Here is a 17,213-nt window from a genome sequence, read left to right on the forward strand (position 1 = left end):
TAAAGCAACTGGCTCTCCACAGTGCTCTCACAGCCTACCGGGAACATCTCTTACCAAGGCCTGTGAAACGCAGTTTCTTGGCAGGCCTGATCTGGCTGAAGTAGAACTCCTGCTCTGGGCGTGCTACTTTGGCCTAGAGCTGCCAGGCCCAAAGGGCCGCCTTGTTTCCAAAGGGGCTGAGAGTCCCCAAAGTATCTTGCTTCCAAATCTTTGGGAAGCTAAGAAACAACTGGCTCTGCACAGTGCTCTCACAGCCTACCGGCAACGTGACAGAGAAAGGCCTGTGAGACGCAGTTTCTTGGAAGGCCTGATCTGGCTGAGGTAGAACTTCTGCTCTGGGTGTACTCCATTGGCCTAGGGCTGCCAGGCCCAAAGGGCTGCCTTTATTTCCAAAGTGTGAGAGAGGCCCCAAAGCATCTTGCTTCCTGCTCTCTGGGAAGCTAAAACAACTGGCTCTGCACAGTGCTCTCAAAGCCAACCGGGAACGTCACATACAAAGGCCTGTGAAACGCAGCTTCTTGACAGGCCTTATCTGGCTGAGGTAGAACTTGTGCTCTGGGTGTGCTACTTTGGCCTAGAGCTGCCAGGCACAAAGGCTGCTTTGTTTCCAAAGGGGGAGAGAGGCCCCAAATCATGTTGCTTCCAGCTGTTTTTGAAGCTAAGAAACAACTCGCTCTGCCAGGTACTCTTACAGCCTTCCGGGAACACCTCTTACGAAGGCCTGTGAAAAGCAGTTTCTTGGCAGGCCTGATCTGGCTGAGGTAGAACTTCTGCTCTGGGTGTGCTCTATTGGCCTAGAGCTGAAAGGCCCAAAGGTCGGCCTTGTTGGCAAAGGGGCAGGGAGCCCCCAAAGCATCTTGCTTCCAGCTCTTCGGGAAGCTAAGAAACAACTGGCTCTGCCCAGTGCTCTTACAGCCTGAGAGAAAATCTCTTACCAAGGCCTGTGAAACGCACTTTGTTGGTGGCCTGATCTAGCTGAAGTAGAACTTCTGCTCTGGGTGTGCTCCATTGGCCTAGAGCTGCCTGGCCCAAAGGGCCGCCTTGTTTGCAAAGGGGCAGAGAGGCCCCAAAGCATCTTGCTTCCAGCTCTTCGGGAAGCTAAGAAACATCTGGCGTTGCCCAGTGCTCTTACAGCCTACCGGGAACATCTCTTACCAAGGCCTGTGAAACGCAGTTTGTTGGTGGCCTGAACTGGCCGAAGTAGAACTTCTGCTCTGGGTGTGCTCCACTGGCCTAGAGCTACCTGCCCCAAAGGGCTGCCTTGATTCCAAAGTGAGAGAGTGGCACCAAAGCATCTTGCTTCCAGCTCTTCGGGAAGCTAAGAAACATCTGGCGTTGCCCAGTGCTCTTACAGCCTACCGGGAACATCTCTTACCAAGGCCTGTGAAACGCCGTTTCCTGGCAGGCCTGATTTGGCTGAAGTAGAACTTCTGCTCTGGGTGTGCTCCATTGCCCTAGAGCTGCCAGGCCCAAGGTGCTGCCTTGTTTCCAAAGGGGCAGAGAGGCCCCAAAGCATCTTGCTTCCAGCTCTCTGGGAAGCTAAGAACCAACTCGCTCTGCCCCGTGCTCTTACAGCCTACCGGGAACATGTCTTTGAAAGGCATGTGAAACGCAGTTTCTTGGCAGGCCTCATCTGGCTGAAGTAGAACTCCGGCTCTGGGTGTGCTCCATTGCCCTAGGGCTGCCAGGCCCAAAGTGCTGCCCTGTTTCCAAGGGGCAGAGAGGCCCAAAGCATCTTGCTTCCCGGTCTTTGCGAAGCTAAGAAACAACTGGCTCTGCCCACTGCTCTTACACCTACCGGGAACATCTCTTACCAAGGCCTGTCAAACGCTGTTTCTTTGCAGGCCTGATCAGGCTGAAGTAGAACTCCTGCTCTGCGTGTGCTCCATTGGCCTAGAGCTTCCCGACCCAAAAGGCTGCCTTGTTCCCAAACGGGCAGAGGGGTCCCAAGCGTCTTGCTTCCAGCTTTTCAGGAAGGTAAGAAACAACTGGCTCTGCCCAGTGCTCTTACAGCCTACCGGGAACATCTCTTACCAAGGCCTGTGAAACGCAGTTTCCTGGCAGGCCTGATCTGGCTGAAGTAGAACTTCTGCTCTGGGTGTGCTCCATTGCCCTAGAGCTGCCAGGCCCAAAGGGCTGCCTTGTTTCCAAAGACGGAGAGTGGACCCAAAGCATCTTGCTCCCAGCTCTTCGGGAAGCTAAGAAACAGCTGGCTCTGCCCAGTGCTCTTACAGCCTAAGAGAACATCTCTTTGAAAGGCCTGTGAAACGCAGTTTCTTGGCAGGCCTGACCTGGCTGAAGTAGAACTTCTGTTCTGGTTGTGCTACATAGGCCTAGAGCTACCAGGACCTAAGGGCTGCCTTGTTTCCAAAGGGTGAGAGAGGCCCCAAAGCATCTTGCCTCCAGCACTTTGGGAAGCTAAAAAACAACTGGTTCTGCCCAGTGCTCTCACAGCCTACCGTGAACATCTCTTACCAAGGGCTGTGAAACGCAGTTTCTGGGCAGGACTGATCTGCCTGAAGTAGAACTTCTGCTGTGGGTGTGCTCCATTGGCCTAGAGCTGCCAGGCGCAAACGGCTGCCTTGTGTCCAAAGGGAGAGAGAGGCCCCAAAGCATCTTGCTTCCAGCTCTGTGGGAAGCTAAAGCAACTGGCTCTCCACAGTGCTCTCACAGCCTACCGGGAACATCTCTTACCAAGGCCTGTGAAACGCAGTTTCTTGGCAGGCCTGATCTGGCTGAAGTAGAACTCCTGCTCTGGGCGTGCTACTTTGGCCTAGAGCTGCCAGGCCCAAAGGGCCGCCTTGTTTCCAAAGGGGCTGAGAGTCCCCAAAGTATCTTGCTTCCAAATCTTTGGGAAGCTAAGAAACAACTGGCTCTGCACAGTGCTCTCACAGCCTACCGGCAACGTGACAGAGAAAGGCCTGTGAGACGCAGTTTCTTGGAAGGCCTGATCTGGCTGAGGTAGAACTTCTGCTCTGGGTGTACTCCATTGGCCTAGGGCTGCCAGGCCCAAAGGGCTGCCTTTATTTCCAAAGTGTGAGAGAGGCCCCAAAGCATCTTGCTTCCTGCTCTCTGGGAAGCTAAAACAACTGGCTCTGCACAGTGCTCTCAAAGCCAACCGGGAACGTCACATACAAAGGCCTGTGAAACGCAGCTTCTTGACAGGCCTTATCTGGCTGAGGTAGAACTTGTGCTCTGGGTGTGCTACTTTGGCCTAGAGCTGCCAGGCACAAAGGCTGCTTTGTTTCCAAAGGGGGAGAGAGGCCCCAAATCATGTTGCTTCCAGCTGTTTTTGAAGCTAAGAAACAACTCGCTCTGCCAGGTACTCTTACAGCCTTCCGGGAACACCTCTTACGAAGGCCTGTGAAAAGCAGTTTCTTGGCAGGCCTGATCTGGCTGAGGTAGAACTTCTGCTCTGGGTGTGCTCTATTGGCCTAGAGCTGAAAGGCCCAAAGGTCGGCCTTGTTGGCAAAGGGGCAGGGAGCCCCCAAAGCATCTTGCTTCCAGCTCTTCGGGAAGCTAAGAAACAACTGGCTCTGCCCAGTGCTCTTACAGCCTGAGAGAAAATCTCTTACCAAGGCCTGTGAAACGCACTTTGTTGGTGGCCTGATCTAGCTGAAGTAGAACTTCTGCTCTGGGTGTGCTCCATTGGCCTAGAGCTGCCTGGCCCAAAGGGCCGCCTTGTTTGCAAAGGGGCAGAGAGGCCCCAAAGCATCTTGCTTCCAGCTCTTCGGGAAGCTAAGAAACATCTGGCGTTGCCCAGTGCTCTTACAGCCTACCGGGAACATCTCTTACCAAGGCCTGTGAAACGCAGTTTGTTGGTGGCCTGAACTGGCCGAAGTAGAACTTCTGCTCTGGGTGTGCTCCACTGGCCTAGAGCTACCTGCCCCAAAGGGCTGCCTTGATTCCAAAGTGAGAGAGTGGCACCAAAGCATCTTGCTTCCAGCTCTTCGGGAAGCTAAGAAACATCTGGCGTTGCCCAGTGCTCTTACAGCCTACCGGGAACATCTCTTACCAAGGCCTGTGAAACGCCGTTTCCTGGCAGGCCTGATTTGGCTGAAGTAGAACTTCTGCTCTGGGTGTGCTCCATTGCCCTAGAGCTGCCAGGCCCAAGGTGCTGCCTTGTTTCCAAAGGGGCAGAGAGGCCCCAAAGCATCTTGCTTCCAGCTCTCTGGGAAGCTAAGAACCAACTCGCTCTGCCCCGTGCTCTTACAGCCTACCGGGAACATGTCTTTGAAAGGCATGTGAAACGCAGTTTCTTGGCAGGCCTCATCTGGCTGAAGTAGAACTCCGGCTCTGGGTGTGCTCCATTGCCCTAGGGCTGCCAGGCCCAAAGTGCTGCCCTGTTTCCAAGGGGCAGAGAGGCCCAAAGCATCTTGCTTCCCGGTCTTTGCGAAGCTAAGAAACAACTGGCTCTGCCCACTGCTCTTACACCTACCGGGAACATCTCTTACCAAGGCCTGTCAAACGCTGTTTCTTTGCAGGCCTGATCAGGCTGAAGTAGAACTCCTGCTCTGCGTGTGCTCCATTGGCCTAGAGCTTCCCGTCCCAAAAGGCTGCCTTGTTCCCAAACGGGCAGAGGGGTCCCAAGCGTCTTGCTTCCAGCTTTTCAGGAAGGTAAGAAACAACTGGCTCTGCCCAGTGCTCTTACAGCCTACCGGGAACATCTCTTATCAAGGCCTGTGAAACGCAGTTTCCTGGCAGGCCTGATCTGGCTGAAGTAGAACTTCTGCTCTGGGTGTGCTCCATTGCCCTAGAGCTGCCAGGCCCAAAGGGCTGCCTTGTTTCCAAAGACGGAGAGTGGACCCAAAGCATCTTTCTCCCAGCTCTTCGGGAAGCTAAGAAACAGCTGGCTCTGCCCAGTGCTCTTACAGCCTAAGAGAACATCTCTTTGAAAGGCCTGTGAAACGCAGTTTCTTGGCAGGCCTGACCTGGCTGAAGTAGAACTTCTGTTCTGGTTGTGCTACATAGGCCTAGAGCTACCAGGACCTAAGGGCTGCCTTGTTTCCAAAGGGTGAGAGAGGCCCCAAAGCATCTTGCCTCCAGCACTTTGGGAAGCTAAAAAACAACTGGTTCTGCCCAGTGCTCTCACAGCCTACCGTGAACATCTCTTACCAAGGGCTGTGAAACGCAGTTTCTGGGCAGGACTGATCTGCCTGAAGTAGAACTTCTGCTGTGGGTGTGCTCCATTGGCCTAGAGCTGCCAGGCGCAAACGGCTGCCTTGTGTCCAAAGGGAGAGAGAGGCCCCAAAGCATCTTGCTTCCAGCTCTGTGGGAAGCTAAAGCAACTGGCTCTCCACAGTGCTCTCACAGCCTACCGGGAACATCTCTTACCAAGGCCTGTGAAACGCAGTTTCTTGGCAGGCCTGATCTGGCTGAAGTAGAACTCCTGCTCTGGGCGTGCTACTTTGGCCTAGAGCTGCCAGGCCCAAAGGGCCGCCTTGTTTCCAAAGGGGCTGAGAGTCCCCAAAGAATCTTGCTTCCAAATCTTTGGGAAGCTAAGAAACAACTGGCTCTGCACAGTGCTCTCACAGCCTACCGGCAACGTGACAGAGAAAGGCCTGTGAGACGCAGTTTCTTGGAAGGCCTGATCTGGCTGAGGTAGAACTTCTGCTCTGGGTGTACTCCATTGGCCTAGGGCTGCCAGGCCCAAAGGGCTGCCTTTATTTCCAAAGTGTGAGAGAGGCCCCAAAGCATCTTGCTTCCTGCTCTCTGGGAAGCTAAAACAACTGGCTCTGCACAGTGCTCTCAAAGCCAACCGGGAACGTCACATACAAAGGCCTGTGAAACGCAGCTTCTTGACAGGCCTTATCTGGCTGAGGTAGAACTTGTGCTCTGGGTGTGCTACTTTGGCCTAGAGCTGCCAGGCACAAAGGCTGCTTTGTTTCCAAAGGGGGAGAGAGGCCCCAAATCATGTTGCTTCCAGCTGTTTTTGAAGCTAAGAAACAACTCGCTCTGCCAGGTACTCTTACAGCCTTCCGGGAACACCTCTTACGAAGGCCTGTGAAAAGCAGTTTCTTGGCAGGCCTGATCTGGCTGAGGTAGAACTTCTGCTCTGGGTGTGCTCTATTGGCCTAGAGCTGAAAGGCCCAAAGGTCGGCCTTGTTGGCAAAGGGGCAGGGAGCCCCCAAAGCATCTTGCTTCCAGCTCTTCGGGAAGCTAAGAAACAACTGGCTCTGCCCAGTGCTCTTACAGCCTGAGAGAAAATCTCTTACCAAGGCCTGTGAAACGCACTTTGTTGGTGGCCTGATCTAGCTGAAGTAGAACTTCTGCTCTGGGTGTGCTCCATTGGCCTAGAGCTGCCTGGCCCAAAGGGCCGCCTTGTTTGCAAAGGGGCAGAGAGGCCCCAAAGCATCTTGCTTCCAGCTCTTCGGGAAGCTAAGAAACATCTGGCGTTGCCCAGTGCTCTTACAGCCTACCGGGAACATCTCTTACCAAGGCCTGTGAAACGCAGTTTGTTGGTGGCCTGAACTGGCCGAAGTAGAACTTCTGCTCTGGGTGTGCTCCACTGGCCTAGAGCTACCTGCCCCAAAGGGCTGCCTTGATTCCAAAGTGAGAGAGTGGCACCAAAGCATCTTGCTTCCAGCTCTTCGGGAAGCTAAGAAACATCTGGCGTTGCCCAGTGCTCTTACAGCCTACCGGGAACATCTCTTACCAAGGCCTGTGAAACGCCGTTTCCTGGCAGGCCTGATTTGGCTGAAGTAGAACTTCTGCTCTGGGTGTGCTCCATTGCCCTAGAGCTGCCAGGCCCAAGGTGCTGCCTTGTTTCCAAAGGGGCAGAGAGGCCCCAAAGCATCTTGCTTCCAGCTCTCTGGGAAGCTAAGAACCAACTCGCTCTGCCCCGTGCTCTTACAGCCTACCGGGAACATGTCTTTGAAAGGCATGTGAAACGCAGTTTCTTGGCAGGCCTCATCTGGCTGAAGTAGAACTCCGGCTCTGGGTGTGCTCCATTGCCCTAGGGCTGCCAGGCCCAAAGTGCTGCCCTGTTTCCAAGGGGCAGAGAGGCCCAAAGCATCTTGCTTCCCGGTCTTTGCGAAGCTAAGAAACAACTGGCTCTGCCCACTGCTCTTACACCTACCGGGAACATCTCTTACCAAGGCCTGTCAAACGCTGTTTCTTTGCAGGCCTGATCAGGCTGAAGTAGAACTCCTGCTCTGCGTGTGCTCCATTGGCCTAGAGCTTCCCGACCCAAAAGGCTGCCTTGTTCCCAAACGGGCAGAGGGGTCCCAAGCGTCTTGCTTCCAGCTTTTCAGGAAGGTAAGAAACAACTGGCTCTGCCCAGTGCTCTTACAGCCTACCGGGAACATCTCTTACCAAGGCCTGTGAAACGCAGTTTCCTGGCAGGCCTGATCTGGCTGAAGTAGAACTTCTGCTCTGGGTGTGCTCCATTGCCCTAGAGCTGCCAGGCCCAAAGGGCTGCCTTGTTTCCAAAGACGGAGAGTGGACCCAAAGCATCTTGCTCCCAGCTCTTCGGGAAGCTAAGAAACAGCTGGCTCTGCCCAGTGCTCTTACAGCCTAAGAGAACATCTCTTTGAAAGGCCTGTGAAACGCAGTTTCTTGGCAGGCCTGACCTGGCTGAAGTAGAACTTCTGTTCTGGTTGTGCTACATAGGCCTAGAGCTACCAGGACCTAAGGGCTGCCTTGTTTCCAAAGGGTGAGAGAGGCCCCAAAGCATCTTGCCTCCAGCACTTTGGGAAGCTAAAAAACAACTGGTTCTGCCCAGTGCTCTCACAGCCTACCGTGAACATCTCTTACCAAGGGCTGTGAAACGCAGTTTCTGGGCAGGACTGATCTGCCTGAAGTAGAACTTCTGCTGTGGGTGTGCTCCATTGGCCTAGAGCTGCCAGGCGCAAACGGCTGCCTTGTGTCCAAAGGGAGAGAGAGGCCCCAAAGCATCTTGCTTCCAGCTCTGTGGGAAGCTAAAGCAACTGGCTCTCCACAGTGCTCTCACAGCCTACCGGGAACATCTCTTACCAAGGCCTGTGAAACGCAGTTTCTTGGCAGGCCTGATCTGGCTGAAGTAGAACTCCTGCTCTGGGCGTGCTACTTTGGCCTAGAGCTGCCAGGCCCAAAGGGCCGCCTTGTTTCCAAAGGGGCTGAGAGTCCCCAAAGTATCTTGCTTCCAAATCTTTGGGAAGCTAAGAAACAACTGGCTCTGCACAGTGCTCTCACAGCCTACCGGCAACGTGACAGAGAAAGGCCTGTGAGACGCAGTTTCTTGGAAGGCCTGATCTGGCTGAGGTAGAACTTCTGCTCTGGGTGTACTCCATTGGCCTAGGGCTGCCAGGCCCAAAGGGCTGCCTTTATTTCCAAAGTGTGAGAGAGGCCCCAAAGCATCTTGCTTCCTGCTCTCTGGGAAGCTAAAACAACTGGCTCTGCACAGTGCTCTCAAAGCCAACCGGGAACGTCACATACAAAGGCCTGTGAAACGCAGCTTCTTGACAGGCCTTATCTGGCTGAGGTAGAACTTGTGCTCTGGGTGTGCTACTTTGGCCTAGAGCTGCCAGGCACAAAGGCTGCTTTGTTTCCAAAGGGGGAGAGAGGCCCCAAATCATGTTGCTTCCAGCTGTTTTTGAAGCTAAGAAACAACTCGCTCTGCCAGGTACTCTTACAGCCTTCCGGGAACACCTCTTACGAAGGCCTGTGAAAAGCAGTTTCTTGGCAGGCCTGATCTGGCTGAGGTAGAACTTCTGCTCTGGGTGTGCTCTATTGGCCTAGAGCTGAAAGGCCCAAAGGTCGGCCTTGTTGGCAAAGGGGCAGGGAGCCCCCAAAGCATCTTGCTTCCAGCTCTTCGGGAAGCTAAGAAACAACTGGCTCTGCCCAGTGCTCTTACAGCCTGAGAGAAAATCTCTTACCAAGGCCTGTGAAACGCACTTTGTTGGTGGCCTGATCTAGCTGAAGTAGAACTTCTGCTCTGGGTGTGCTCCATTGGCCTAGAGCTGCCTGGCCCAAAGGGCCGCCTTGTTTGCAAAGGGGCAGAGAGGCCCCAAAGCATCTTGCTTCCAGCTCTTCGGGAAGCTAAGAAACATCTGGCGTTGCCCAGTGCTCTTACAGCCTACCGGGAACATCTCTTACCAAGGCCTGTGAAACGCAGTTTGTTGGTGGCCTGAACTGGCCGAAGTAGAACTTCTGCTCTGGGTGTGCTCCACTGGCCTAGAGCTACCTGCCCCAAAGGGCTGCCTTGATTCCAAAGTGAGAGAGTGGCACCAAAGCATCTTGCTTCCAGCTCTTCGGGAAGCTAAGAAACATCTGGCGTTGCCCAGTGCTCTTACAGCCTACCGGGAACATCTCTTACCAAGGCCTGTGAAACGCCGTTTCCTGGCAGGCCTGATTTGGCTGAAGTAGAACTTCTGCTCTGGGTGTGCTCCATTGCCCTAGAGCTGCCAGGCCCAAGGTGCTGCCTTGTTTCCAAAGGGGCAGAGAGGCCCCAAAGCATCTTGCTTCCAGCTCTCTGGGAAGCTAAGAACCAACTCGCTCTGCCCCGTGCTCTTACAGCCTACCGGGAACATGTCTTTGAAAGGCATGTGAAGCGCAGTTTCTTGGCAGGCCTCATCTGGCTGAAGTAGAACTCCGGCTCTGGGTGTGCTCCATTGCCCTAGGGCTGCCAGGCCCAAAGTGCTGCCCTGTTTCCAAGGGGCAGAGAGGCCCAAAGCATCTTGCTTCCCGGTCTTTGCGAAGCTAAGAAACAACTGGCTCTGCCCACTGCTCTTACACCTACCGGGAACATCTCTTACCAAGGCCTGTCAAACGCTGTTTCTTTGCAGGCCTGATCAGGCTGAAGTAGAACTCCTGCTCTGCGTGTGCTCCATTGGCCTAGAGCTTCCCGACCCAAAAGGCTGCCTTGTTCCCAAACGGGCAGAGGGGTCCCAAGAGTCTTGCTTCCAGCTTTTCAGGAAGGTAAGAAACAACTGGCTCTGCCCAGTGCTCTTACAGCCTACCGGGAACATCTCTTACCAAGGCCTGTGAAACGCAGTTTCCTGGCAGGCCTGATCTGGCTGAAGTAGAACTTCTGCTCTGGGTGTGCTCCATTGCCCTAGAGCTGCCAGGCCCAAAGGGCTGCCTTGTTTCCAAAGACGGAGAGTGGACCCAAAGCATCTTGCTCCCAGCTCTTCGGGAAGCTAAGAAACAGCTGGCTCTGCCCAGTGCTCTTACAGCCTAAGAGAACATCTCTTTGAAAGGCCTGTGAAACGCAGTTTCTTGGCAGGCCTGACCTGGCTGAAGTAGAACTTCTGTTCTGGTTGTGCTACATAGGCCTAGAGCTACCAGGACCTAAGGGCTGCCTTGTTTCCAAAGGGTGAGAGAGGCCCCAAAGCATCTTGCCTCCAGCACTTTGGGAAGCTAAAAAACAACTGGTTCTGCCCAGTGCTCTCACAGCCTACCGTGAACATCTCTTACCAAGGGCTGTGAAACGCAGTTTCTGGGCAGGACTGATCTGCCTGAAGTAGAACTTCTGCTGTGGGTGTGCTCCATTGGCCTAGAGCTGCCAGGCGCAAACGGCTGCCTTGTGTCCAAAGGGAGAGAGAGGCCCCAAAGCATCTTGCTTCCAGCTCTGTGGGAAGCTAAAGCAACTGGCTCTCCACAGTGCTCTCACAGCCTACCGGGAACATCTCTTACCAAGGCCTGTGAAACGCAGTTTCTTGGCAGGCCTGATCTGGCTGAAGTAGAACTCCTGCTCTGGGCGTGCTACTTTGGCCTAGAGCTGCCAGGCCCAAAGGGCCGCCTTGTTTCCAAAGGGGCTGAGAGTCCCCAAAGTATCTTGCTTCCAAATCTTTGGGAAGCTAAGAAACAACTGGCTCTGCACAGTGCTCTCACAGCCTACCGGCAACGTGACAGAGACAGGCCTGTGAGACGCAGTTTCTTGGAAGGCCTGATCTGGCTGAGGTAGAACTTCTGCTCTGGGTGTACTCCATTGGCCTAGGGCTGCCAGGCCCAAAGGGCTGCCTTTATTTCCAAAGTGTGAGAGAGGCCCCAAAGCATCTTGCTTCCTGCTCTCTGGGAAGCTAAAACAACTGGCTCTGCACAGTGCTCTCAAAGCCAACCGGGAACGTCACATACAAAGGCCTGTGAAACGCAGCTTCTTGACAGGCCTTATCTGGCTGAGGTAGAACTTGTGCTCTGGGTGTGCTACTTTGGCCTAGAGCTGCCAGGCACAAAGGCTGCTTTGTTTCCAAAGGGGGAGAGAGGCCCCAAATCATGTTGCTTCCAGCTGTTTTTGAAGCTAAGAAACAACTCGCTCTGCCAGGTACTCTTACAGCCTTCCGGGAACACCTCTTACGAAGGCCTGTGAAAAGCAGTTTCTTGGCAGGCCTGATCTGGCTGAGGTAGAACTTCTGCTCTGGGTGTGCTTCATTGGCCTAGAGCTGAAAGGCCCAAAGGGCTGCCTTGTTTCCAAAGGGGGAGAGAGGCCCCAAAGCATCTTGCTTCCACCTCTTGGGAAGCTAAGAAACAACTGGCTGTGCCCAGTGCTCTTATAGCCTAAGAGAACATCTCTTATCAAGGCCTGTGAAACGCACTTTCTAGGCAGGCCTGATCTGGAAGAAGTAGAACTTCTGCTCTGGTTGTGCTCCATTGCCCTAGAGCTGCCAGACCCAACGTGCTGCCTTGTTTCCAAAGGGGCAGAGAGGCCCCAAAGCGTCTTGCTTCCAGCTGTTTGGGAAACAAGGAAACAACTGGCTCTGCACCGTGCTCTCACAGCCTACCGGGAACGTCACATACAAAGGCCTCTGAAACGCAGTTCCTTGGCAGGCCTGATCTGGCTGAAGTAGGACTTCTGCTCTGGCTGTGCTCCATTGGCCTAGAGCTGAAAGGCCCAAAGGGATGCCTTGTTTGCAAAGGGGCAGAGAGGCCCCAAAGCATCTTGCTTCCAGCTGTTTTTGAAGCTAAGAAACAACTCGCTCTGCCAGGTACTCTTACAGCCTTCCGGGAACACCTCTTACGAAGGCCTGTGAAAAGCAGTTTCTTGGCAGGCCTGATCTGGCTGAGGTAGAACTTCTGCTCTGGGTGTGCTCTATTGGCCTAGAGCTGAAAGGCCCAAAGGTCGGCCTTGTTGGCAAAGGGGCAGGGAGCCCCCAAAGCATCTTGCTTCCAGCTCTTCGGGAAGCTAAGAAACAACTGGCTCTGCCCAGTGCTCTTACAGCCTGAGAGAAAATCTCTTACCAAGGCCTGTGAAACGCACTTTGTTGGTGGCCTGATCTAGCTGAAGTAGAACTTCTGCTCTGGGTGTGCTCCATTGGCCTAGAGCTGCCTGGCCCAAAGGGCCGCCTTGTTTGCAAAGGGGCAGAGAGGCCCCAAAGCATCTTGCTTCCAGCTCTTCGGGAAGCTAAGAAACATCTGGCGTTGCCCAGTGCTCTTACAGCCTACCGGGAACATCTCTTACCAAGGCCTGTGAAACGCAGTTTGTTGGTGGCCTGAACTGGCCGAAGTAGAACTTCTGCTCTGGGTGTGCTCCACTGGCCTAGAGCTACCTGCCCCAAAGGGCTGCCTTGATTCCAAAGTGAGAGAGTGGCACCAAAGCATCTTGCTTCCAGCTCTTCGGGAAGCTAAGAAACATCTGGCGTTGCCCAGTGCTCTTACAGCCTACCGGGAACATCTCTTACCAAGGCCTGTGAAACGCCGTTTCCTGGCAGGCCTGATTTGGCTGAAGTAGAACTTCTGCTCTGGGTGTGCTCCATTGCCCTAGAGCTGCCAGGCCCAAGGTGCTGCCTTGTTTCCAAAGGGGCAGAGAGGCCCCAAAGCATCTTGCTTCCAGCTCTCTGGGAAGCTAAGAACCAACTCGCTCTGCCCCGTGCTCTTACAGCCTACCGGGAACATGTCTTTGAAAGGCATGTGAAACGCAGTTTCTTGGCAGGCCTCATCTGGCTGAAGTAGAACTCCGGCTCTGGGTGTGCTCCATTGCCCTAGGGCTGCCAGGCCCAAAGTGCTGCCCTGTTTCCAAGGGGCAGAGAGGCCCAAAGCATCTTGCTTCCCGGTCTTTGCGAAGCTAAGAAACAACTGGCTCTGCCCACTGCTCTTACACCTACCGGGAACATCTCTTACCAAGGCCTGTCAAACGCTGTTTCTTTGCAGGCCTGATCAGGCTGAAGTAGAACTCCTGCTCTGCGTGTGCTCCATTGGCCTAGAGCTTCCCGACCCAAAAGGCTGCCTTGTTCCCAAACGGGCAGAGGGGTCCCAAGCGTCTTGCTTCCAGCTTTTCAGGAAGGTAAGAAACAACTGGCTCTGCCCAGTGCTCTTACAGCCTACCGGGAACATCTCTTACCAAGGCCTGTGAAACGCAGTTTCCTGGCAGGCCTGATCTGGCTGAAGTAGAACTTCTGCTCTGGGTGTGCTCCATTGCCCTAGAGCTGCCAGGCCCAAAGGGCTGCCTTGTTTCCAAAGACGGAGAGTGGACCCAAAGCATCTTGCTCCCAGCTCTTCGGGAAGCTAAGAAACAGCTGGCTCTGCCCAGTGCTCTTACAGCCTAAGAGAACATCTCTTTGAAAGGCCTGTGAAACGCAGTTTCTTGGCAGGCCTGACCTGGCTGAAGTAGAACTTCTGTTCTGGTTGTGCTACATAGGCCTAGAGCTACCAGGACCTAAGGGCTGCCTTGTTTCCAAAGGGTGAGAGAGGCCCCAAAGCATCTTGCCTCCAGCACTTTGGGAAGCTAAAAAACAACTGGTTCTGCCCAGTGCTCTCACAGCCTACCGTGAACATCTCTTACCAAGGGCTGTGAAACGCAGTTTCTGGGCAGGACTGATCTGCCTGAAGTAGAACTTCTGCTGTGGGTGTGCTCCATTGGCCTAGAGCTGCCAGGCGCAAACGGCTGCCTTGTGTCCAAAGGGAGAGAGAGGCCCCAAAGCATCTTGCTTCCAGCTCTGTGGGAAGCTAAAGCAACTGGCTCTCCACAGTGCTCTCACAGCCTACCGGGAACATCTCTTACCAAGGCCTGTGAAACGCAGTTTCTTGGCAGGCCTGATCTGGCTGAAGTAGAACTCCTGCTCTGGGCGTGCTACTTTGGCCTAGAGCTGCCAGGCCCAAAGGGCCGCCTTGTTTCCAAAGGGGCTGAGAGTCCCCAAAGTATCTTGCTTCCAAATCTTTGGGAAGCTAAGAAACAACTGGCTCTGCACAGTGCTCTCACAGCCTACCGGCAACGTGACAGAGAAAGGCCTGTGAGACGCAGTTTCTTGGAAGGCCTGATCTGGCTGAGGTAGAACTTCTGCTCTGGGTGTACTCCATTGGCCTAGGGCTGCCAGGCCCAAAGGGCTGCCTTTATTTCCAAAGTGTGAGAGAGGCCCCAAAGCATCTTGCTTCCTGCTCTCTGGGAAGCTAAAACAACTGGCTCTGCACAGTGCTCTCAAAGCCAACCGGGAACGTCACATACAAAGGCCTGTGAAACGCAGCTTCTTGACAGGCCTTATCTGGCTGAGGTAGAACTTGTGCTCTGGGTGTGCTACTTTGGCCTAGAGCTGCCAGGCACAAAGGCTGCTTTGTTTCCAAAGGGGGAGAGAGGCCCCAAATCATGTTGCTTCCAGCTGTTTTTGAAGCTAAGAAACAACTCGCTCTGCCAGGTACTCTTACAGCCTTCCGGGAACACCTCTTACGAAGGCCTGTGAAAAGCAGTTTCTTGGCAGGCCTGATCTGGCTGAGGTAGAACTTCTGCTCTGGGTGTGCTCTATTGGCCTAGAGCTGAAAGGCCCAAAGGTCGGCCTTGTTGGCAAAGGGGCAGGGAGCCCCCAAAGCATCTTGCTTCCAGCTCTTCGGGAAGCTAAGAAACAACTGGCTCTGCCCAGTGCTCTTACAGCCTGAGAGAAAATCTCTTACCAAGGCCTGTGAAACGCACTTTGTTGGTGGCCTGATCTAGCTGAAGTAGAACTTCTGCTCTGGGTGTGCTCCATTGGCCTAGAGCTGCCTGGCCCAAAGGGCCGCCTTGTTTGCAAAGGGGCAGAGAGGCCCCAAAGCATCTTGCTTCCAGCTCTTCGGGAAGCTAAGAAACATCTGGCGTTGCCCAGTGCTCTTACAGCCTACCGGGAACATCTCTTACCAAGGCCTGTGAAACGCAGTTTGTTGGTGGCCTGAACTGGCCGAAGTAGAACTTCTGCTCTGGGTGTGCTCCACTGGCCTAGAGCTACCTGCCCCAAAGGGCTGCCTTGATTCCAAAGTGAGAGAGTGGCACCAAAGCATCTTGCTTCCAGCTCTTCGGGAAGCTAAGAAACATCTGGCGTTGCCCAGTGCTCTTACAGCCTACCGGGAACATCTCTTACCAAGGCCTGTGAAACGCCGTTTCCTGGCAGGCCTGATTTGGCTGAAGTAGAACTTCTGCTCTGGGTGTGCTCCATTGCCCTAGAGCTGCCAGGCCCAAGGTGCTGCCTTGTTTCCAAAGGGGCAGAGAGGCCCCAAAGCATCTTGCTTCCAGCTCTCTGGGAAGCTAAGAACCAACTCGCTCTGCCCCGTGCTCTTACAGCCTACCGGGAACATGTCTTTGAAAGGCATGTGAAGCGCAGTTTCTTGGCAGGCCTCATCTGGCTGAAGTAGAACTCCGGCTCTGGGTGTGCTCCATTGCCCTAGGGCTGCCAGGCCCAAAGTGCTGCCCTGTTTCCAAGGGGCAGAGAGGCCCAAAGCATCTTGCTTCCCGGTCTTTGCGAAGCTAAGAAACAACTGGCTCTGCCCACTGCTCTTACACCTACCGGGAACATCTCTTACCAAGGCCTGTCAAACGCTGTTTCTTTGCAGGCCTGATCAGGCTGAAGTAGAACTCCTGCTCTGCGTGTGCTCCATTGGCCTAGAGCTTCCCGACCCAAAAGGCTGCCTTGTTCCCAAACGGGCAGAGGGGTCCCAAGAGTCTTGCTTCCAGCTTTTCAGGAAGGTAAGAAACAACTGGCTCTGCCCAGTGCTCTTACAGCCTACCGGGAACATCTCTTACCAAGGCCTGTGAAACGCAGTTTCCTGGCAGGCCTGATCTGGCTGAAGTAGAACTTCTGCTCTGGGTGTGCTCCATTGCCCTAGAGCTGCCAGGCCCAAAGGGCTGCCTTGTTTCCAAAGACGGAGAGTGGACCCAAAGCATCTTGCTCCCAGCTCTTCGGGAAGCTAAGAAACAGCTGGCTCTGCCCAGTGCTCTTACAGCCTAAGAGAACATCTCTTTGAAAGGCCTGTGAAACGCAGTTTCTTGGCAGGCCTGACCTGGCTGAAGTAGAACTTCTGTTCTGGTTGTGCTACATAGGCCTAGAGCTACCAGGACCTAAGGGCTGCCTTGTTTCCAAAGGGTGAGAGAGGCCCCAAAGCATCTTGCCTCCAGCACTTTGGGAAGCTAAAAAACAACTGGTTCTGCCCAGTGCTCTCACAGCCTACCGTGAACATCTCTTACCAAGGGCTGTGAAACGCAGTTTCTGAGCAGGACTGATCTGCCTGAAGTAGAACTTCTGCTGTGGGTGTGCTCCATTGGCCTAGAGCTGCCAGGCCCAAACGGCTGCCTTGTGTCCAAAGGGAGAGAGAGGCCCCAAAGCATCTTGCTTCCAGCTCTGTGGGAAGCTAAAGCAACTGGCTCTCCACAGTGCTCTCACAGCCTACCGGGAACATCTCTTACCAAGGCCTGTGAAACGCAGTTTCTTGGCAGGCCTGATCTGGCTGAAGTAGAACTCCTGCTCTGGGCGTGCTACTTTGGCCTAGAGCTGCCAGGCCCAAAGGGCCGCCTTGTTTCCAAAGGGGCTGAGAGTCCCCAAAGTATCTTGCTTCCAAATCTTTGGGAAGCTAAGAAACAACTGGCTCTGCACAGTGCTCTCACAGCCTACCGGCAACGTGACAGAGACAGGCCTGTGAGACGCAGTTTCTTGGAAGGCCTGATCTGGCTGAGGTAGAACTTCTGCTCTGGGTGTACTCCATTGGCCTAGGGCTGCCAGGCCCAAAGGGCTGCCTTTATTTCCAAAGTGTGAGAGAGGCCCCAAAGCATCTTGCTTCCTGCTCTCTGGGAAGCTAAAACAACTGGCTCTGCACAGTGCTCTCAAAGCCAACCGGGAACGTCACATACAAAGGCCTGTGAAACGCAGCTTCTTGACAGGCCTTATCTGGCTGAGGTAGAACTTGTGCTCTGGGTGTGCTACTTTGGCCTAGAGCTGCCAGGCACAAAGGCTGCTTTGTTTCCAAAGGGGGAGAGAGGCCCCAAATCATGTTGCTTCCAGCTGTTTTTGAAGCTAAGAAACAACTCGCTCTGCCAGGTACTCTTACAGCCTTCCGGGAACACCTCT

Source organism: Equus asinus, unplaced genomic scaffold, assembly GCF_041296235.1.
Source record: "Equus asinus isolate D_3611 breed Donkey unplaced genomic scaffold, EquAss-T2T_v2 contig_816, whole genome shotgun sequence".
Classification (NCBI taxonomy): Eukaryota; Metazoa; Chordata; class Mammalia; order Perissodactyla; family Equidae; genus Equus; species Equus asinus.